The sequence below is a fragment of the Molothrus aeneus genome, chromosome 4 (genome assembly GCF_037042795.1).
Source record: "Molothrus aeneus isolate 106 chromosome 4, BPBGC_Maene_1.0, whole genome shotgun sequence".
NCBI lineage: Eukaryota > Metazoa > Chordata > Aves > Passeriformes > Icteridae > Molothrus > Molothrus aeneus.
In genome coordinates, this window is record NC_089649.1 from 58,005,645 (window position 1) to 58,029,310 (window position 23,666).

Sequence of the window (23,666 nt, forward strand, 5' to 3'; positions counted from 1 at the left end):
ATTCTCCTACACAATTTTTCAGGGGTATTTAAGAAATAACTACTTAAAAATTATCACCTTTCTTATGTTCTATGTTACTTGGAAGTATAATTTCTTAATAAAGCAGTGATAGGTAGTAAAAAGAAATGTTTTACTTAGGTAGTAAAAATAAATGTTTTTTTTACTTTGCAAATACCACCAGCATGTCTTAAAGCAAGTAAGATTCTGCCTGTGTTTGGAAGGGAGAGAGCTGGTGTATTGATCAGCAGAAGTGCTGCAGAGACTATAAACTGATAGTCAGAAGGAGGAAAAAAAAAACCTAAAACAAATCACAGGAGAACACATAGCAGCAGAAAATCTGTGGAAAATGATCCACTGCTGTCTTCTTCTCAGTTTCTATCCCCAAATGAGACTGTATCTCAATCTGTTTCTGGTCAAGACCAAGCATAACAAACCTTAAACATTTGGTTTATATTTTTTCTCCCTGAAACTTCGTATGAATTATACAAAAAAATCACGGCACGTCTTTAAAAATTCTGATCAGGTTTCCTCTGGAGTCTTGCTGCTGGAAGAATGTCTTATGGGTAAATTTCCACTCTCTCAGCAGGGCAGTGTTTTGCATGAACCAACTCCCAGGAGAGAATGTTGTGTGCTTATTCTGTACAACAAGGCTCAGGCAGCATCTCCATATTAAACTGACCAGAAGGAGGGAGGGGAAGCAGTTCACCTAAGGGGAAGGGGTGAGGGCTGAGGACTGAAGATGGTGTTTATTTCCAAAGCTAGACAGCACTGTTCATAAAAACAAACAAACAAAAAAATCAACCCCCAAAATCCCCCAAACTAAAACTAAATCCTATGGAAAAACCCCAAAAAAGAGAAAAAACCCAGAAAAAAGCCTTCTGAAATATTTCTACAGGTATATTATTACTATTATATTATTAGTTATTATTAGTTGAAGTATGTGAATACCACCTGCCCAAAAATACACTCACTGAAGGTATGAGATAAAATCCTCAAACAAGAAATCCTTGTGCCCAGTCATTTTCTTGTCTGTTTTAGAGAAAGTTGGCAAAATACTTCCCTTCTTTATTATTTTCCTGCCTGGACTTCAGATTTATATTCTTCTTCCTTAAAATTGACTTCACTTTAGTCTTTTTCGAACCTGGTTGGCAGTACATACTGTTTCACTAATGGATCTTGTTGTTACTGGGCTATTTCTTGGTATGGTTCTGTGATTCAATACTTTTAATTATCTTTTTATTACAACATGTACCAGGTCCTAGCATACAGTAGATTTACTGATAAGGCAATATACTACTTGTATTGTATTGTATCCATTTATAGTCATCTTTATAATGGTATCTTGCTAATAAAATGTTATCTTATTCATTCAATTTGTGTGTAATAAATCAACAGCCTGTTCGCTTTCTTCTCATGCAGATATCGGAGTAAGTATGTATGACTGTGTGCATGTACTAAACCTGATGATGTTGCTTGCATACAAATGGAAATTAGCCTAAGCATTTCATTAATGAAAGCGTAGCTGTTTTTCTGTGACCTGAGTAAAATTAATACCCCAAATACATAAAATAACATGGGAATTTATTTTATCTCACACGAGTCATTTGAAAAAATGCACCCACCCCATTTTTTCCCTGCCATTATTCCCATATTACAGATTTCAAAACCTAAATAACTGTAAATCAGGGTTTTCTTCTGCTGTACAAGATAAATCAGGGATTCCCCAATTTACATTTTCTGTGTAATACCACTAAGATGCGGCATTAGCTAGCTGTGGAAGTAGCAGCAAATCTCACTCTACATATATGCAAATGAGGATGTATTTAGCAGCTTACACTACATTGATATCACATTTAGAAATGTGTGATATACATAATGAAAGATGAAGTAATGCTCTATGCCCTTGCTTTAAAGGTGGCCCATAGAAAGCAGCACTTACGTTGTACCTCCTTTCAGAAGAACTTGAATAAGACTAAAAATATCTAGAGGATGTGATGACAAATACAAAAATATCTTGGATTTAGTCTGGATGAACTGTTGATTCTCTATCTGTAAACTCCAATTTTTAATTCAGAGAACAAGAGAGAGCTAATCAGTATCTCTACAGTAGTCCAGCCATAGCTTGACCAATGCTATAGCCTCTGATACAGACAAGAGAAAAATATATTGTGTGTATACAAGGTATTTGATGGTTTAAGTTATGACAGGTTTTAAATAAATTTGTCCATCTGTTTATGAAAAGACAAGTTTGAAGGCAAAGTGAAGCAGTATCCTTTAAGATAGCATCCAGCATGTCAAGAGTTGAAACAGGATAACTATGCTAAATTTGTAAACATTTTCCTGTTTTTTTTCTGTTTTCTTTCAGAGGGAGTGTTATGAACTCATAACAATGGTCTTTCTTTTAAAACCCAATCAACAATAATAATAAAAATTGTGAGCTGGGGAGGGGGAGATGTGGGTGCATAGAAATACAGATTTTCCAAACAATGTTCTCTTCTAAGCCAAAATTGAATCATCAAATACAAAACCAGGTAGGGGGATTAATTCTCCCAAGCACAGTGGAAGCAGAGTGACTGTGACCTTTCCTGTGTAAGTAGAGTGAATGGGGAAAAAAATTGTCCATTGCAAGAAGTATTTTATTGTCTAAACCCCAGCTTTTCATGTACAGGTGTTAAACAAAATACAAGAATGAGATAAAAGAATCCTAATGCTTTCTATACACAGGATTCACTGTTTTAGTGAATCGTTTCTCAGTCTGAGCTCAGCTTTTTCAGTTTGCATGAAACGTTATTGCTGGCTACCCTGAAATCTCAGAATGACATGCCAGACCTGGAATCCTGGCTGTACAGATCGATTGTGCTAGTGAATTTTATTTCTCTTCTGCAGCAGAGTCCTGGGTGTGCAGACAACAAGGTGCTTAACATCAGTGTGAGTAAAGTGCTTAAGGTTTAAGCATGTGCCAAGAGCTTTACTGGATCTGCATTATAGTTACCTGACAGACTTTTCTATAAAGTTAACTTGTTATTCAATGGCACTGTTCTGGATTCAGAATTTGTATTACTCATAAGTATTACAGATAGGGGAAAGTGGCTAAAGATGAGCATGGCAGATCATTGATAAACAGTGATCTCAGATTGCTTGTTTAGGTAAGTGGAGGTGGGCAGTGTGTACTGTAGTATGGCCAAATGGAGACAAATTTGGGACAAAGTCAGTGTTTGGGAAATGGAGACCCTTGTTCTGGAAGGCTGTGGCTTTAAAAGGTTTTTGAGTTCTGGTAAATAATCAGCTAAAGGTGAGCTGCCAGCTAACATGGTAGGGAAGCTAATGTGAGGCTTCAATATATCAGATGGAGAAATCTCAAGTAAAGGATAGGAAAATTATAATATTTTGGGAGTCTGATGAAAATCTAATGGGGCCTTGAGTTCAATTTTGGCACACACTTTTTAAGAAGGATAATACTTTGGAGAGTGTTGGAAGGAAAAAAAAAAGAATGGTTACAATATTTTTTTAAAAATATGCTTTGCAATGAGAGATTCTGAGATCTCCATCTGTTTTCTTATCAGAGGAGGTTACTTAGTCCTGATATACAAGAGCTAAAATAGGGAAGAAAATTCTAGAAGGTTACAGACAAAACAAAGCAGCACTCTGAAGCTGGAGATTGAGGGCACTTTCTTAAATGGATCATTGTAATACATGTTTCAAAATCAGTGGAACAATTTACATAGGGTTTTTAACCCTATGATTCCTTACTGCAGAAAACATATAAATAGGCTTTTCTGTTAAAAGTCTGTGCTCCTGTTCAAAACAAATGAAAAAAAAAATCATCTGCATTCTGAGTTAGACATAAGGGTCAGTTTTCATGACAACAATGCCTCTTCAGCCTTATCTTTTTCTGATAAGAATCTGTAGGAAGCAGCTTAGTTCCCTCATTTAAGAGAAAAAAAAATCAAACTAGTTTGATTTTTTTCCAAACAATGTGCTCTTCTAAGCCAAAATTGAATCATCAAATACAAAACCAGGTAGGGTGTCCTCTCTTAAAGTCTGTGTTACCTTTACACTAATCTGAAAATTATAATTCCCTTCATATGCATGAGGAAAAAATACTGAGAATTATGGGAGAGTGGACACTTTGGCTTGAGACTGAGTAGGTTTTGATTGGATATTAGAAAGAAATTCTTTACTGTAGGGTGGTGAGGCACTGGCACAGGCTGCCCAGAGAAGCTGTGGATGCCCCATCCCTCGAAGTGTCCAAGGCCAGGCTGGATGGAGCTTTGAGCAGCCTGGTCTAGTGGAAGGTGTTCCTGCCCACAGCAGAGGGGTTGAAACTAGATGAGCTTTCAACACAAACTATTTTATCATTTAAAGACTCTTTGCTTTTAGAAGTCAAAACAGCACAGCAGAGAAATGCAGGCCTAAAGCCACCTCATATTAACCAGACAGAATGCTGAACTAGCTGAAAATCCTGTGGGACTTGAGTGTGATTTTCACTGATGAGAGTTTTGGATGGAGCTGTCCCCTTCCCTGGGACTGACATGCTGGGAGGTGGGCACTGAGCAGCCAGCCTGGTGGTGCTGGTCAGGAGTGAGAGTGGCTCAGCTCACAGGATAGCAATGCTCCAGCACTATAAAGCATTAATATGTTTCCAAAAGGGATGAATCCTTTAAGAGCTGGATCATGAAGGCACAGCTGCAGGGACTTTTAATCAGTGAAAATTCAGTGCTGGTGCCCCAATTGTTCTTTGAGGATGTGGGTGCTGAGCTCTGCTGCCTGGTCCTAAAAGTATCCTCAGGGCAAGCTCAGCATGGCCTGACCTGGCTGCTCTGGGCAGTGACACCAGAGCAGCAGAGTCTCTGATGAGTGTGATTGCATCAGCAGTGCTATTTGTGACTCAGTTGAGTCTGTATATCAGATGTTCTTGGTGAGCATTTTATTTAAAGCAAAATGTCTGTTCAAAACCACAAGTGAAAAGCTTCTACTTGATTTTAAAAAGTCTGTTTGATATTTCTTTGTGTTTTTGAATTGGTGTGAATTTCTTTTAATTACTTTGCCATCTTGGTCTGTTATGACGTAGCTTAAATTAAGGACTAGGTTGTACTGAGGTCAAAGACCAGCATGCTTTGTTGTCACTTTTTGTACACAATGCTTCTACCTTAGACTAAGACAGTGCTTACCCCTCTTCTAAAATTACAGAAAACTCATCGGGGTTTCATTTTTTTTCTTTATGAAAGATTAATATAGATGAACCTGATGCCAGTCAGGTTTGAACAGACAAGTCAGATTGTCATATAGCTTTATGTTAAATTATAGAAGGAAGAACCTTCAGAAATCAAAGTCTTTTAAAGAGATTGATGGTATTTAGGCTTGATCCTGAATGGTATTAAGCATTCTTTCCTTGGTCCTGTAAATTCTTAACTTTTAAGTTCTCTGCAGCTGTCTCTGTGTTTTAGGTCAAACATGTGTTTAAGTGTTTTGTTGGATTTGGGCCAGAATGTTCAGCATTATAACTGAAGAGGTTTAACCTGTGGAATCTGGATCCCTTAAACTTGAAATCAGACATCTAACATTTCCAGGACCAGCAATTCAAATAACTTTCAATCTCTCTTGGCTAAAGTATTGATTAAGAAACAAATCTTTGGTTGTGCTTAGATTCTGATCTGGCAAACAGCTGCACATATGCTGCACATCACTAACCCATATATTTCAGTGTTAACATGTAAAGACTTTAAGTGTTTTGGAGAGAAAAATCATTCTCACTGCAGTTTTTTACAAGGACTGTGATACAGTGGGGTCTTTTGGTGAATCGTAAAATGTTTTGGTCCAACTTTTGAAACACATCCTGCCTTCCCTGACAAGGTTTGATTTCAGTTATGATTGGCAAAGAGGAATTTGCTTGCTGTAGTTTGTAATTTGGCAGGGGGATATTTTACTGGTTGTTAGAGAGAAATGAGTTCTGCTTCCTAGTTGGGACTTTGTTTTCATTGGATGAGAATGAGAGCAAATATTTGGACATAAATGTTTTATGGCAGTACCATATGGTCCTTGGTATTTTATTTTTAATTTTTTGCAGTTGCATTAAAATTCCTTTAATATTACCAATGTATTTAATTTAAAAGATAACTGCTGCATGTAACCTGAACAGCTGTTTTTCCTAAAACTGCCATAGCATCAAAACTTTTGCTTCTTTGAAACCTGGTGGTTTATCTGAATAGGCAGTTATATCACTGGTTTGTTTGGGGAGAACTTGTTTCTATTTTAACTAATAAATACCATGTCAGTTATATTGCGTTGTCACAGCTTCGCTCTAAATTATAGTTAGTGATTAATTTCTAATTGCAATCAGTGAAATCAAATGGTTGGTTAATATGTGTTGCCAGGACTTTCTTCCCTCTGAAAAAAATAGCACTAAAAGAAATGCAAAGAAATCAAACTACAAAAACATTCTTGCTTTCTCCCTTCCCTTCCCAAAGGAAAAAAATTCCCTTTACTGGTACTTCAAACCTGAAGATTTACCTTATTCTCTTCTCCCAGGGTAGTACTACAGGGGAAATGAACTTCACCATCCAAAGGCCCTTGTAGCACCTGGGGAATTGCAGAGACAAATGAAACACACAGGGTTTTAATCTTATGAGTATCTTCACAGAAAAAAATGGTAGATTGGAGTAAAACAACTATAAAATTATCACTCCTTTTTTTCCAGTGCTCAACAAGTGTGCATGCTATTTAACTAAAGCAAATAGAGTAAGAGCTGTACCCAAGCAGCCCATGTATGAACTAAATTATACCATCACAAATTGGGAAGAAGGACAATGGGGGCACTTGAAAGACTCTTTGTTTTTTTTTTTTTACTGTATCTTTCTCACACTCTTTCTTCTCTTTTAAAAATTCTGTAATTTTTTGGGGTGGGGAGAGGGAGGAGAAGAGTAATATTTCACATCAAAGTCTTAATTTTATGCTTATATTCTAAAAACTTATTTTCTGTGAGAAGTTAATTCAGTAATAGTCACCAGATGGTGTGTAAATACTAATGAGGGATGTTATGACTCTTGGGTTCCTTGTGGAGGTTGTAGGAGTCGGCATCTTGCCATCAGAAAATAGATGCCGGGGGAGTAGAAGTGCTCCCTGGGGAGGATGTGACTGGACTGGCAGGGCTTAATTTTTGTTGCTGCTTTGTTGGTGGGAGTTCTACCAGTTGTAAGAAACTTTTTCTTCATTAGCTTTAATGATAGACAAAATGGTGGGACATGGTGTTCGGTATCACAGCTTTGAAGACTGTGATTAATCTTCATTTTCATTGAACCTGAGCAAATACTTAATACAGTTTTAAAAAGAGAAGTAAAGCACTACTTTTTGGAGAGTGGGTGGGATGGTCATGTATGGGACAAAGAACCATTTATTTAAAGGGAAATGTTATCATTTTTTCTAGAGCAATACTTAATGCTACCTCTTCAGAATGATAATGCTGTGTGTTCACTGCCATATGATTTATTGCTAGTTAATCCATCACATCTGTTCGCTGTCCCAGTGGCAGCATATAAACATTGTAAGGCAAGCAAGATGAAACGGAGCTCTGGGATGTCTTTTATAACAGATCTCTGTAAGTGTGAAAGTAGAAATGTCTGTTGATTCATAGCAGCATGCTAAGGAGCTTCTAGTCAACAATGGGCACTGACATGTCAATTCCCTTGTGTCACTTGGGCTCTTTTCCCATCCGCTCACTCACTCATCCTCAGAATTTATGCTGCCAAACTGAAAGGAAAATGTTGACAAATACATAACACTGTCTCTTTCAGATACAATGTATTTATATTTACCAGCAAGAGAGCTACTGACTTCAACTCCTGGAAACCCTGAAACACACATTCAGGGCTGTGTAATGAGATGTAGAGTTGTGTGCTGCTGTGAAACCTGGTGCAAGATGGTCTGGTCCAGTTTGAAACAGCCCATTGGTCTTATTCAGGTGCATGAAAGGGGCACCCTTTCATGTAATCTCTGATGAAGTTCTTTTACATCCTTCCTGGTGAAAATTGTTAGACACAGAGATTTCTATGCAGCTCTAACATGTAGGACTGAGACATACTTGTGAAGAATCTTGGAGAACTGCATTTCTTCTGATTTCAATGATAGAGCTAAATGTCTGCTGTCATAGCCTTTTTATGAATACTAACCTTACTGAGAGAAACAAAGAGCCACAGCAGTTTTTTATGTAGTAGGTTTCTTGAGAGCACTAAGGAGAATAGCTGAATATATATGAACATAAAAAGAACCAAAAAATCCTTTAGGAATTGTAGTGATGTCAGTGTCATTAAGGTGAAATGAAAATATTTTAAGAACAATGTTCCCTGTTTTGATGCCATCAGTAAAGCATGTAAGTTAAAATATGATTAATTTAGGGGACAAAAAATGGACCACTCGACCAAAGTACAAATAGGAAAAGTTCAAATGCACCCCAGTCTCTACTCCATGACATTTTCTTCTTTTCATTCCATTAATTTCTGTTTACAATTGTAAGTGACATGTCAAAAGCTAGAATATATATATTCATATCTCTGAAATTTTTATGTTCTCTGTTATCCAAATTATTTAAATTGTGGCCAAGATTCTGACCTTAGAACTTAAAGCATTTTACTATCTTTAATAGTATGCAATGTTACACATTCCTATTGTAGATGCCTGAAGAAATTCTGTATGTGTAACTGGCATGTCAGAACATAGATATGGAAACCACTTTTATTACCATTGCAATGGTATTTATACTCCTCAAAATAAAAGGAAAAAAAAAAAAGAAGCCTGTACAGTACAGAGACAAGGACTTGATCACTTGTGTCAGCAGTTCTTGGTGAATAATTTTCCCTGTGGAGCTCCTCATCACACAGATTTTCTGTTTGCATCTAAATTAATACATAAATATGAGAGAAATAGCATTCTGCTGAACTTCACCTGAAGTTTCAAATTTGTTTGGGTGGGAAATTTGATAATCACAGAAGCACAAAACGGCTGAAGTTGGAAGGGACTTCTGATGGTCACTTTGTCCAAAGCTGCTCAAGTCAAGCTGCCTAAGGCAGGTGGTTTAGGGCCTTCTCCATAAAACCCACATATGAAAGAATATATGGGTTTTTGAATAACCTGAAATGCCACTCACCTCCAGAGTAAAAAAGCATTTCCTGGTGCTCAGAGGGAACCTCCCATGTTTCAGTTTTTGCCCATTGGCTCCTGTTTGTCACTGGGCATCGCTGAGAAGAGCCCGACTCTGTCCTCTAAGAAGCAGGCATTGATATAAACAGAAGAGATCCCCTGAGCCTTGTCCTCTCCAGGCTGAACCATCCCAAGTGAGTCTCTCCTGTCCCTTCAGCATTCATGGCCCTCGGTCAGACTTCCTCTGCTGTATCCATGCCTCTCTTCTACTGGGGAGCCCAGGACTGGGCACAGTATTCCAGGTGTGGCCTCACCAGTGCAGAACGGAAGGGAAGGATCCCCTCCCTTGACCTGTTGGCAACACTCATTCAAATTAAATCAAATAATATCTCTCATGATTTGTGCTTTATTGTAGCAGCTGAGACACAGCCACATCTAGCCTTTGTATGCCTTCAGTTTCCAAGTAATTGAAATCAGCTTCAGTGTCTGATCTCTTATCAGCTCCTGATGAAACTGATCTTTTCAGATGGCCACAAGAACAAGACACTGCACTCTACAGGCGTATTGTTTTCAGTTTGGGAAGTTACATAAAACAACTGTTTCCTATAGAAAAGTAGGTTCTACACAGTTATATTTGTTACATATTACAGAGGAACCTGGCACCTAATCAAACACCTTTACTGGTTTGTTTTCAGCCCCATATGGACAACTAGGAAGCAAGATAGTTTACTGAGGCTGTATTTGTAAATCAAGCAGCATCCAAGATGTTCCCAAGCATTGCCATTCTGCTAATAGTTTGGGAGAACTGTTTCTGGCAGGGCTTTTTTCTGTGCCCAGCAGCTTTTTCCCAGATGATTCCCACACATAGCCCAGGAATTAGTGCAGGTGAGGGACCACCTCAGGCTGTTGGCAGATATTGTCCCTTTTTTGGATGCTCAAGATGGTTTATAATATGGCTGCACACCATTCTCTTCTTGCTTACCTCAGTGCCATAGTATAGTCTCAGGCACATTTAAATTACAATTATAGGCACGACCTCCATCCCTGGGTCCCATGATGCCTCCAGTATGTGTGCCAGGATGTAAACATGGAAATGAGGTTATAGTGCAGAAAGAGCTAAATGAACACAGTGGAATTTTAAAGCAGAGCTTATAATTCCTAATCAATACCAGATGGAAGAGATTTGTAAATACCATTGCAGAAGTAAAGTTAAGAACAGGTTTAAAGGCTAGAGTAATGGCATTTTAAAAGTTTGGTGGAGGGGTTCTCTCTGTGTTCCAAGCCAGTCTGAAGGAAATCATCAGTGCTTGCAGGGCAGCAGCAGGAATTTGATCTTTGTATTGTTATCAGAATGAAAGGGGGGATGGGGACTTAGTAAGGTAAGAGATTTATGCAGTAGTTTGTTGTGAAGTTCTACAAGGCATTTTGTTTACTGAAGCAGAAGTCATCAGCCAGTCAGCCACAGGGCCTGTGTAGTTTGGCATGATAAACAGCAAACTGAAAGACCTCAGAATTTTCCAACCAAGAAGTCATAAGCCATAGCAATGTAGCAGTGATTGGCTTAGTCCTGTAACTTGTGATCATCTAAGGAACAACAAATACAACTGCAAATTATGTTTACTGTAGTTGCATATATTCACCAAAACACACACATGTATAAGGTTAGATATTCAACCTACCAAAAGTTAGGTAAATTTTCCGGTTTCTGTATCAGTCTCAATAGCTTGTATAATTGTAAATGCATGAAGACAGAGGAGTTAGCAGAAATATTTTTCCTAAAATAATTGTGGGAATATCAATCTACCTAAGGAGAATGGAGATATTATTTAAGGCACGTTGGGTTAAATGTTTTGGACAAAAAAAAGCAATCGAGCAGCTCACTGCTGTTGAATTTCGTGTGTCCCAGACCACCACTTCAATGTGTTATGCAGGTGATACAGATCCTGATAGTTTTGTTTGTGTCTTGCCCTTTTATTAGACCAAAATGTGGTGGTTTTTCTCAGCTTGAAGCAGAAGTTACTTACAAAAACACATAACCAAAAGTGCTGTTTGTTGTGGTTCAGTCCAGTGGCAAACTCTACAGTAACAGCTAATCTAGAAGTTCAATTCAGTCACAGGACTAGAAACTAATTTCCAATGAGCTGTTTACTATATTTAGTTCAAGGGCAGATCATACCACATTTCCACTGACACATTCAAGAAGCAAAGGACAAAAGTATGACCATGAAAAAAGGAATCTTAAAGCTTAGTAATAAAGGAACTTGCTGGAATAGTGAATACTTAAAAGTCAAAGAGAATGGAGATGGAATTGAAGTCCTAGGAGCTGCCAAGAGGTATGTTTTCAATTCTGAAATCTTTTTTGCACTGTGATGGAGCTTTACCTTTTTTTAAGTGCAATTTATTTCTTTTTCATCCTAATCTAGATTTATTAGGCAGCAAAAAAAAAAAAATAATAGTTTTTCAGCTCTATTTCAGATAAGCCTTTAAACCACTTGTGGAAATGACAGAATAACTGCCCTGCACAGACCTTGAATCTTTTTCTGGTGGATGGATATCTAAATTATTTAAAAGTATTTTTTTCCTTTGTAAGTGACTTGGAGAGGTTGTGGCAAGGGTTTAATATAAGAACAGGAACCACTTTTTAAAATATATAACAAATATAATATAAATAATCATTATACAAGTGTAGCTCTCCAGTGACTTGCTAGTAGAAAAAAGAGAATTTCTTTAGGTCAACATTGTTATATGTGACAGCAACACTGACTTTTTATGAAGGTGGGGATAGAATGCAGGACTGCTGTGCTGTTTCCCCTTGACACTGAATATTTGTAGTAAGTGAACTGGTAAATCCCTGTTTTCACTTCATCTTTTAGTGGAAGGTGTTCCTTGCTCATGGCAGGGGGGGTGGGAAGAGATTCTCTTTAAGTTTCCTTCCAACACAAACCATTGTATGATTCTATCATTTTCCCAAATGCTCTCAGGGCACATGTCTGGAAAACAATCTGAACTGGAAATGTCCACTTGGTGAGTTCCACCTTTCTTCATAAATCCATATAAAATAGGATTTTCTTCCCCGAATGCATAAATTACTTAGTGTTGATTGCAAAGTGTTGCAGTTTCTTGCCAATCCGCAGTATTTATGAACAGGTAAAGATATTTACTTTCTATATATCTGTTCAGAATACTTTTGAAAGTCCATTAAAATAGTTTTTTACTGGTAGATCTCTTTACCTTGGTTGAAATAATTTTCTAATTCACTTGAATTAGGTAAATGATCGTGCACTGTACCGAGTTTGGCCTTCACCAGTGTTAATATAGTTGCTACTTGATTTTTTTTGGGCTCTTCCTTTACCATCGAGTTGTCTTGGGATATAGACAGGGACTTGGTGGGAGAGGCTATTTCACAAGACAGGACTTTAGTGTGTCTAACTGCTGCTCCTGTGGCAAGAGCTGCCCCTAACAAAGGCACCAGGACTTTGTGATCTCCTGCCTGGTTACCAAGGCTGTGGTGAGCTCAATGGTGCTTTCCTGCAGACTTGCGGGAGATACGTTCTGGATTTTTTTGGAGTAAAAATGAGGGATTAAGAAATGGTTCTGAGAGGACTGCCTGAGCTGAGGTGGTTTGGTGTACATTTGGGCTGCCAAATGGATGTTTAGCCTCTCAAAAAGAGTAGTTTCTCTGACTGTAGCGTGACCTTCACATTTATGAGGAGAGGTTTGTGTGTGCAGGAGGGGAGATGGCTATGTATAAACCTGAGCATTACTCCACTGAATTAACGTATTTAAGATTATAAAGCATCTTTCACAATGAGATTTTTCAGAGGAAAGAGTGTTTTTGTTTGCATACTGAGTTATAATGGTTCTGTGAATGGTTTTAATGGTTAGTGAACATTTACTCAACCTTTGCATTTAGGAAACTTTTCTAATAGTTTGTGATGGTGACTCCAAAGACTGTCTGATAAGTGTTGCAGTCAATGTCACGGTTGCCAAACAGTGCCTTGAAAGGTGATAATTTTTCCTGAATACTGTTGAAAATCATTATTCATTTATTAAGTACCAAAAGTGCATTACTGCAATACAAAGAACAGAATAAAACTCAGTTTGGCTCTAAGGAAATTACAAGACAGTAGATATTTAAAGGAGTAAATGTACTGGGTGATTCAGATGTTCTGACTGGCAGTAATATCATTATTTTTTCTTCACCTGTGCTCCCTCATAGCTGACATGAAAGATGACGAACGACCACTTTTATCTAGGCTGGTGAATGCTATAAAAGAAACATTTGGCTTGGGAAACACACGATGTCTACACATGAGAGTAAAAGTGAGGCCCGGGCACAGAGTTCCAATCCCAGTTTTCCTGCATTACTGTGCTACCTATACAGCCAGAGGGCTGCAATGCTCACACTGTTTAGTGGCTGCAGAAGCAAATTTGACATGAAGACTATAATTTTATTTCTCACAAGCCGTATGACCTTAGGGAGGTTATCTTATTTATCAGGGCTTCAATTCATCCCACTATAAAAAGTGGAAAATAATGTTTTTGCACCTTTCAAAAGAGCTTTATAGATAACAGAATATTAGTGATATTCAAACTGATTGGAGAGAAGCTCCTTATCTTCTTACTGATCACTTGGGATCAGCTTTTTTAACTAGATTTAGGCACATCTCCAATTATTGGTATTTGTAAAGCAGTTTCAGAAAAGTTTTTAAATCTGTACTTCATGATCACATTTGTGTAATTCTTGACAAAAAAGAAAGCTATTTCTTCCTATTGTCATTAACTATTCCTCTGCAGAGTTTAGCTAATGAATTTTAAAGGCAGATGGGCCTTCATATGGTCATTGTCCAACCTGAACCTGTTTAGAACTTACCTCAAGTCCAGTGGTTCTCCTTGAGTGATAGATTATCTTTTCAGGGTGAAAAAAAACACACAGAAAAAACCAAAACCTCATTCCAGTCTTGGTTTAAGCATTTCTAATAATAGAAAATCCACTAAAAACCTTGTTAAATTGCTCTGGGGTTAATTGTGTTCACTGCAGAAATCTTTTCCCTAGCTTGAATTTGCTTAGCTTCAGCTGAGGTTTCAGTGTTAATTCTCATATTGATCTTAAAACGTGAAAATTCTTTTTTATTTTTAACAGAAAATGGGTCTGACTTCTAGTACACTGTGGAATAGAAACAATGTTGAAATTATTTTTCTATGAAATATTTTTCTTGTTATTCAGTCAGCTCTACTATTATCCTGAAATAGTGTTGCAATTTTTTAACTCCGATTCATTTCTTGGGAATAGAAGTCAAACTTATGCAAGAGTAAATTTCATAACACTTCTTCTTTATTTTTCATGAATATTTTGTTCCTTCATTTGCTTTTCTTCAATCCAGTACCTCCACAATTCTATTATTTCCATTAAAACACCATCAGTGGTATACATGTAATTTCTTTTTAATTCCATAGAATGCATTTCAAGAGGCCTTTGCAGAACTGATGAGGTTATGTGGTGAAAATTAGGGGCTGGGTAATAGCATTTTTTTCTGGAGAAAAGCAAAGGACTTCTGCCTTTGTTCCATTTTGCATTAAAAATACATTGTTATGAATATACATGAATTTTTAAAAGAAATTTTGGCAAAAAATGACCATTGAATCACGCTACACAGAAAAATGAAATATTTTATAAATAGTAAATAAATCACTTGCAAACATAATTGCCTAGTGAAGAGAATTATAGGGACTAAAATGGACTGGTACATATATACAAGACTGAAAGCTTGGTTTGTTTGCATTTACTCATGCTCAAATAAAAACCTATTTTTTCTGAACTGAGGCTAAACTGGAATACAGCAGCTACTCGGTAGAAGTACAGCAGGCCCTCCCGCTTGTAAACTGTTTTGAAAAATATAAAATACATTAATATTTGCTATTGTGGTAGCAAATGTATTAACAGAAAATAATTTGGAATATATGCTGATAAATCTATACTGAATATAGGTATGCATTTCTGAATATTCTATAGAACCATAGAATCATAGAATGATGGCGTAAGTTTGAAGAGATCTGAAAGATCATCCAGTTCCACCTCCTCTGCCATGGACGGGAACAGCTTTCACCAGATCAGGTTGCTCAGAACTCCATCCAGACTGGCCTTGAACACTTCCAGGGATGGGGCACCCACAGCTTCTCTGGGCAACCTATGCCAGGGCCTCACCACCCTCACAGTAAAGAATTTTTTCCTAATGTCTAATCTTAACCTACTCTCTTCCATTTTGAAGCCATTCCCCCTGTCCTGTCACTATGTGTCATCGTAAAAAGCCCCTCTCCATCTTTTCTGTAGGCTCCCTTCAGGTAGTGGAAGTCCACAGTTAGGTCACTCTGAAACTTTCTCCTTTCCAGGCTGAATCCAATCCTAAATCTCTCAGCCTTTTCTCATAGGAGAGGTGTTCCATCCTCCTGATCATCTTGGTGGCCCCCTCTGGACACACCCCAGCAGGTCCCTGTCCTTCCTGAGCTGGGACCCAGAGCTGGATGCAGCCCTGCAGGTGGGATCTCATTGGAGTGGAGCAGAGTGGAGCAGAATCTCCTTTCTTGCCCTGGTGCCCTCAGTGCTTTGGATGCAGCCCAGGACACATTTGGCTCTCTGGGCAGTGAGCACACGTTGCCAGCTCGTGCCCAGCCTCTCATCCACCAGAACCCCCAAGTCCTTCTCAACAGGGCTGGTTTGATCTGTTCATCCCCAGCCTGTGTTGGTACCTGGGGTTGCTCCAGCCCAGATGCAGCACCTTGCACTTGGTCTTATTACACCTTTTGAGACTCCCATGGGTCCAATTCTTGAGTTTGTCCAGGTCCTTCTGGATGACATCCTACCCTTCTGGTGTGGCAACCTCAGCACTCAGTCATCTGCAGTTTTGCTGAGGGTACACTCAATTCCTTCATCTGTGCTGTTAATGAAGATATTAAGTAACACTGATCCCAGTATGGATCTGGGAGGAGGGACACCATTTGTCATTGGTGGCCATCGGGACTCTGAGCTATTGACCACTACCCTCTGGATGTGTCCAAGCACTTTGTTATCCATCTTGCAGTCCACTCATCAAATCCACCTCTCTCCCATGTAGAGAGAAGGAGGTTGCAGAAGTCAGGACAGAAGTTCAGATAAAAGACATCTGTAGTCCTTCCCTTGTCCACTGATGCAGTCACTCCACCACAGAAGGCCGCTGGGTTGGTCAGGTAGGTAGGACTTGCCCTTGGTGGAGCTCTGCTGGCCATCTTTAATCACCTCCCTGTCCTCCATGGATAGCTTCTCCATGGAGAACAGCTTCTAGTAGGATCTTCCATTATCTTCCCAGTCACAGTGATGAGGCTGACAAGTTGCTAGTTCCCAGGATCCTCCTTTCTACCCTCTTCTTAAAGACAGGCACAATATTTCCCTTTTTCCAGTCACCTGGAACTTCACCTGTTTACTGTGACTTTTCAAATTGTCTGATGTAGTTGCCAAGCCACTCTCCATGATTTGGAGAGTGGTTTGGCAACTACATCAGACAATTCCCTCAGGACTCTGGGATGAATTTTATTGGGTCCCATAGACTGATGTACATTCAGTTTCCTCAGGTGGTCACAAATCCAATCTTCTCTTACAGTGGGGAATACTTTGCTGCCCCAGTCCCCATCCTGCTGTCCATCTATGTGAGCTGTGTGGAAAGAGAGATTGTCATTATAGACTGAGCTGAAGAAGTTTTTGAGTGCCTGAGCCTTATTGTCATCATGCTGCTACTTTTCCAGCACTGTTTATTAGGGCGAAACATCTCCTCTGACCTTCTTTTTCTGATTATCATACTTTTAGACTCTTCCTGTTATTCTTTGCTTCCTTCGTCAGGTTCAGTTCCAGCCTCATCTTGGTCTCCCTACACAACCAACCTTTGTTTCCATACATTCCTGGGTCACTTCTCTGTCCTTGCTTCAGCTGTCTTTCTCTTTAGTTTAACCAGCAGGTTCCTACTCAGCCATGCTGGTCTCCTGTCTTCCTTGCCTGATGCATATATATGTATATAAAATATACAGAATATATACCAATATAATTCAGAATATACACTGATAATAATGCAGAGATACACAAAACTAGAATGGCCAGTAATGCTATTTGTATCTAGCTTAGGGCACTGCTGTTTGGTGGGGGAGGATATGTGTAATTGTTGGTAAAAGAAATGTCAGCAGTTTGCTGCAAGGGAGGGTAAGGAGTACCCTGAGTACTGAAAACCAGGTGGGTTGTTCACTGGTAGAAGTGGCTTTGCATTTGTGTTGGCGAAGTGACCCTAGACTTGATGGCTCCAATCCCAGCAGGAATGGAATCTGCTCTAAGATATCTCTGGAGAATCAGTCCTGAAAGAGTGGTTTCAGACCATCTGGAGCCAGATGGCCAACTTCAGACTTCTAAAATTTAAAGGGCAATTTATTGGGCTTATTGAAGTCTAAGTGAGCTTTGCCATTGATTTCAGGAAGGGACATGAATTTACACAGGGTTTTGAATTCAGAAGTATTACCAGGTTAAAAATCTTTTAGGATGGAAGATGAACACTCATAGAGAAAATGTGTGGGAGCTGTACTGGGAACAAGAATCTGGATTTTCCAAAAGCAGATGGTGAAAAATATCTTTGCTGCTAGCTGGTGCCTGAGCTTGAATTGCACTACTTTGCTGTTAAAATCCAGTCTATTCAGAGTCTGTCTGCATGAATTTTACATTTCTAAATAAAAGTGTAATAGGATAATTTAGTAATTTGGTCTCTGCTGTCTACTCACTTTTTCTTCCTAGATAAATTACCAGGATCCAAATACACTAACCAATCAGTGTCACAACTATAGACATTGCTGAATGGTATTCATTGGTAAACTACTGTCTCTTTCAATTTACCATTATTTTGCAGGTTGAATTATCTTCTGTTCATTATTTATCCATTTAAAAGTTTCTTGCAAAAATAAACCCAAAAATATTATAACTACAGATAATGAGTCCTTCATTTGAAAAAAGGTGAGGGGACATTTGCTAAAAGAAGAATTGAGAAGGAAGTTCATATATTGGAAAGAGTGGTGAATTATGGAACAAAAGAAGGTGAGGTGTTTTTAACAGTTACATAGTTCAGTGCACAAAGTAGCTTATTTTGGGCAAAAGTAGTGGTTACTACAAGATGATTTTTATGACTTTCATTGCAATTCTGCAAATCCTTTGTCTCATTTTCTGTCTCTGTATAAATAAGGATTGTTGTTTGCATTCTGTAGCAGAAAAACTATGTCATTCCATGTTTTTCAGTATATGGGAGCTTGGATTAAATCACTACCTGTGGGTTGTGGCCTCTGCTCTGAGGCTCTAGTGATGCCCAGGGGAGCATGGCAGGGAATTCCCTAAATGAGTAAGATGATCAGGTAATTCCCAGTGCTGTGTGGTACAGCACTGTGCAGTCCAGCCTTGGCACTCGTGTGTCAGTCCAGCCTTGCTGATGGGTCCCAAATGGCATCAGCTGTTCTCATCCCAGCATGTCCCTTCACCTCTGATCTTCCCTGCCCTGCATGGACACACCATAGAGACCTCTTCAGCTACTGAAAAAGAATGGAGAAGAGGATTGAACACTGGAATAGGTGGAACATGTCCATGGATACTGAGTGCAGGCACTAGACACAGAGGTCAGATAATTAAATGTGAGATATCTGCTCTCCAAACGATACTAGCATTGGCACCCAGAATGGGCATCATTCTGCTTTATTCTAGATCTCTCCTACACCTTCAGTTTTAGTTTTAACTTGAAATATGAACAAGTACTAACCTTATTACTATTTCCAAATTATCATTAAAGAAAAAAAACCATTAAGTTGTTCAAAGACAAACAGAATAGGGTGGGATATATAAATATCCCCATTTAGGGATTCCTTGCAAACTCCTTGTGCTAGCAACTGGTCAGTTGTTCAGGACTTAATTCATGTAATATGGGCTATTCTTGATATTGTAGAGTCCTCGTGTTTCAACTGGATTGCCACACATTACAAATTCGTGCCTTATTAAAAGGTTAAGTAAATTGCATTCAATTAAATTATATTTATCAATTTTTCAACTTATTCCAGACTTGTAATCTATTAAAAATAAGTCAGGTTTGATTAAATTTATTATCAGTAAAACTGATTAACTAGCATTATTGAGATGTCTTAATGTTAATTTTTATTCAGGTTACTACTGTATGTGATATCCCATTGGTTTAATCACTGGATTAAACCTAGGGCAGTAGTTATCTGATTTTATCACTTGGTACTTTTTGAGTATTTACACAGTGGCACTCTGCAAATCATCTAGAATTTCCTTAATGGAACAAGATTTATTACGGATTAGCATCAGTATGACAAACATTTTATTGGCCATTCCTTTAATATACCTAGGTGAAGATTACTGAGATCCACTGACTTCTGAATATTTATACCAAGTCACTTTTTTAACACCCAACTCTGTCACTAATGCATTAAAAAATATCATCCAGTGCACGTTACCTTTTGTCATAGCTAAAGAACACGTCAAGTTTTTCGATGTCTTAGCAATTTGTCCTCTTGAAATAGTTAATGCATTGCTAAAAATCCATTTTGTATAATAATATTCTTAGCAAAAAACCCAAAAAACCCCCAATGAAATAAACAAAAAACCCAGGAGCCCTGTCAGCCCTGGATATTCCCAAATGCCTCTAATTTTCTTCTGAGTCCTTCCTTGGATTTTGAGTAAAGAACTGTGCATTTTTTCCTAGAGAGTAAGATTTTAAAAAGCTCTTATTTCTATTTATTTGTTGTCTTTATCTTCCCTGCCCAGTCAGTCTTACATCTTTCTGCATGTTTCCGAAACTAGCTGTTCAAAAATCTTAAATGCATCTGTTCTTAGTAATTTCAAATTCTGTCTATATGATATCAACAGATCATGCTTCTACATCCTACCTATACTTTATATTTTGACCTTAGTTAATATAAAGAACAATCTGAAATAGTTATCTCATATTGAGTTCAACTTCTTTTAAGTTATTTTACTGCTGCTATTGACTGAACTGCAAGACAGAAGTTTGTTATTTGTTAGGTGAGAGTTTCCACATCTGCCTTCCAAATGGAAGTACCCCAAAATATATCTCTCCTCCACAGTTTTGAAAGTTAAGAAGTACTTTATCCTGGTTTTGGTATAATTTATTGTTTTATATTTTGTGGGTGTATGTTTGGTTTTTAAAATCAGATCCTTGCTGTGGGCTTTGTCACATAGCACATCAGTCTGCTTCCATTTGAGATCCTTTGCCTTTGAGCACTAAAATGAATATTGTTTTCAGCACAGAGTGTCACCCTGTGATTTTATTTGCAGAGGGATAAGTGCCCCTCCACTGCCAGCCATGCACCTGGTGTAAAATCATAGTTCAATACTGCAGTCATTCAGACCATCCCAGGTTTCAATGGCTGCCCACCATTTTCTCCAGATGAAGTGGAAGCAATATAATTTTGAAGTATTTGTATATAAAGAACTTGAATTCTTAAGCAAAAGCACTTTTAAATACTTCTCATTTTTTTCTTTGACATTTGTAATGCATACTTTAAACATACATTTATTGTATATATATCAGAAGAAACAGAAATACAAAATATCTTTCTCCCCATATCAAATAAAAGGTGTACCCTTATGTCAGGAAGCAGACCCAAATCCTCTGTCATCAGGGGTCCATGGGCTAATGAACTCAAATAAAATCTTGTCCCAACTCTATGACACAGCAAGTCATGAAAAGCTTGAACCAGCCAAAATAATGCAAAAAGTTTCAGTTGCTTATAAATCACAAGTATCAAACAACAAGCAAATAGTGGAAGTCAGTCCTTGGAATGCATTCATGCCTTCAAAACTGAAATAATGTTAGGTCTTGAGGTCTTTTAAAGTCTTGGGGACCTTTGCAACGTCTTCCTATCATCTGCATAATGATTTCTATCCCCAGATGAAGTATTATTCCCTGCAATATTCCTATTCCAAACTGTTTCCTTACTAGTAATTACTACAGTTTTCAAGTCTGAAAACTGTACGTCTGAAGTAAGTTTTCAAGTCTGAAAATTGTTTCATCACTCAGCAGCAATATAAGGGGTCTGGATAAAATGACTTTCAAATACTATTTATTTAAATTCTTAAACAGTGCTTATGATTTTGGTCACAGTTTCCAATCACTAAATTCCCAAAGGTTTGTGAATCTGAAGCTGTAAAGATTTTTTATATGTATAACCATATTTTAATTTTGTAAACATGCCAATTATAATTGGCACGGGTATAAAATACTTACAGTTTATTAAATACTATGTAAAAAGATCTTTCAGATTTATTTTCAAGTCAATCAATCAATCTATCACATATTTTGGAAACAAGCCAGTTGGTTCTTAGATATAATGGCTATAAGCCATACATTCCTCAGCTAAATACATAATTTTTTCCCATACAAGAACAACTTTGAGCATTTTATCTTCTGAGAGCTGATTTCAGAAATAAAAATGTGTTGCTAAGATTTTTAATCCTTGGTAAGACAAACCTGCTCAGTATTTCAGGATGTGGTTCACAGGGATGTGAGGCACACAAAGAACCATTGAAGTCAACTGGAACTGTGATCAGTTCCCACTTCTCATAGCCTGAAGGGCTATTTGCTTTCATCTTGTTAGTGATCATGTAATGCTAGTTCAGATCCAAGGTGCAGGGATAAAGTCAGCATTATATAGGCAAGAATGAAAGATCTTCATAAGATTTTCCCATGTAACTATTATGTAAAGACATTTCAAAGAAACATGGGGCCCTCCCGTCAGTCATTTCTACTGGGAATAGATTTTTAGGGCCCAAGACTGGCTTTACTATTTATTATGTAGTAATGGAACCTTACCTTTGTTGTGAGACTAAAGGAAAAAGTTGAAAGCTGGGTTATAAAGTCTAAAGAAAGCCTCTCACTTGCCAGAAGTAGCCAGTAATTACCACAGTGATAAGTTTGAGGACTCGGGTCTCAAGCAAAATCAAGAAATAAGAAATCAAAGGGAGGATTTTTTTTTTTCTGTACCAGTTTCCTCTTTTCCAGGAAATTCATGTAGTCAAAAGTTTCTTTTAACAGAAAATTATTTACAGGTGCTGCTCCTGGCTCTGTCACAAAGTTGTGTCTTACACCTCCTTCTAAGTGCAGTCAGTTTTTGGATCAATGTGACTTCTTCCTGTAGGGGTCTTTCTGTTAAATCACTGCCTGCTAGAGAACCAATGTCCAAGGCCTTCCAGAGCTTTGGATGACTCAAAGGGCAATGACTATTTTGGCTGAATGTAGCAATAATATTTCTAGATGAAGTTACAAATTTGTAGATAGGTTACCGTGTTTCAGAAATACTTCAGAGGAGAATGTGACCATTTAATAAAAAACCTAAAACTTCAGCCCATAGCTTTTCCTTTTCAGTGTAAACCCTGGGGTATGAGAATTAATGAACATGTTTGACCATTAGTGCATGACACTGCTTCCAATGAGGTTTGTTATTTATTATTATTTAATCTTTTTGCATTCCAATTAAGCATCAGAAATCACCATTAGTTCAACTAGAAACTAACTTAATTTAGAGCTTCTAGTACCTAACACTCCAGAGGACATGTGCACTATGTTATTGAAGATCTGCCTCTTTTCAGCTTTTTTCCAGTTTCTGAACTGAATTCTTACTGTTCAATAGCTTTCAAACAATTTCCTTTTCAGACATTTTTTCCTACAACCATGAAGTGTGGAAATACAGTTCGTAAAAATGATGAAAGAGAAAAATAAAAGAAAAAAAGAAAGAAAGAAAGAAAGTTGAGATTCAGTCATAACCATGTGAATCCCGAAGCTGGGGCTAGAACATACACACCTTTAAAGCCCTGTGAGTTGGCACTGCCCTGCAGGTATAATGAATTTCAGGTTATTTTGCTTTTGCAATACAACTGAACTCAAATGGTTCTCCTTCCCTTAGCTCTGATGAGCTTTTTTCAGGCCAGTGTGGGCATTTCAGGGCTGAATCACACTTTGAATAAGGCTGGAGCCAGGTAAGAGAGATGCTTCCAACAATGTTACATGAACTTCATGTTCTAATTCACCCTAACAGTGTGAAGAGGTGCAGAAATACTAGAGCTTCAGTAATTTTTCAAAATGAAAAGAGATTTTCAATTACATAAAACAAGATGCATAAAAAAGTCACGTGAATTAAGTCTAGCACCATTTTGAAGTTATCTCAAAAGGTTTGATCATGTAAGATACTTGTTATTTAAATTTGATCTAATTTTAAAATGGTAACATTTACCTAGACTGAAATTTCTTTAGAAAATCATTTATCTAAGGAAAAAAGTAAAGAAAATCTCAAAAATAAAAAAAATTATCAAAATGGGATTTATCTGAAAGACCTTTAATTAATTTTTCATTATTTGTCACCTCTTAGTAAAAGTAATATATCTTATCCATTTACTGACTTAGACTTTTTTTAGATTAAAAAATATCTTGATAAATGGGGACCTATAACCC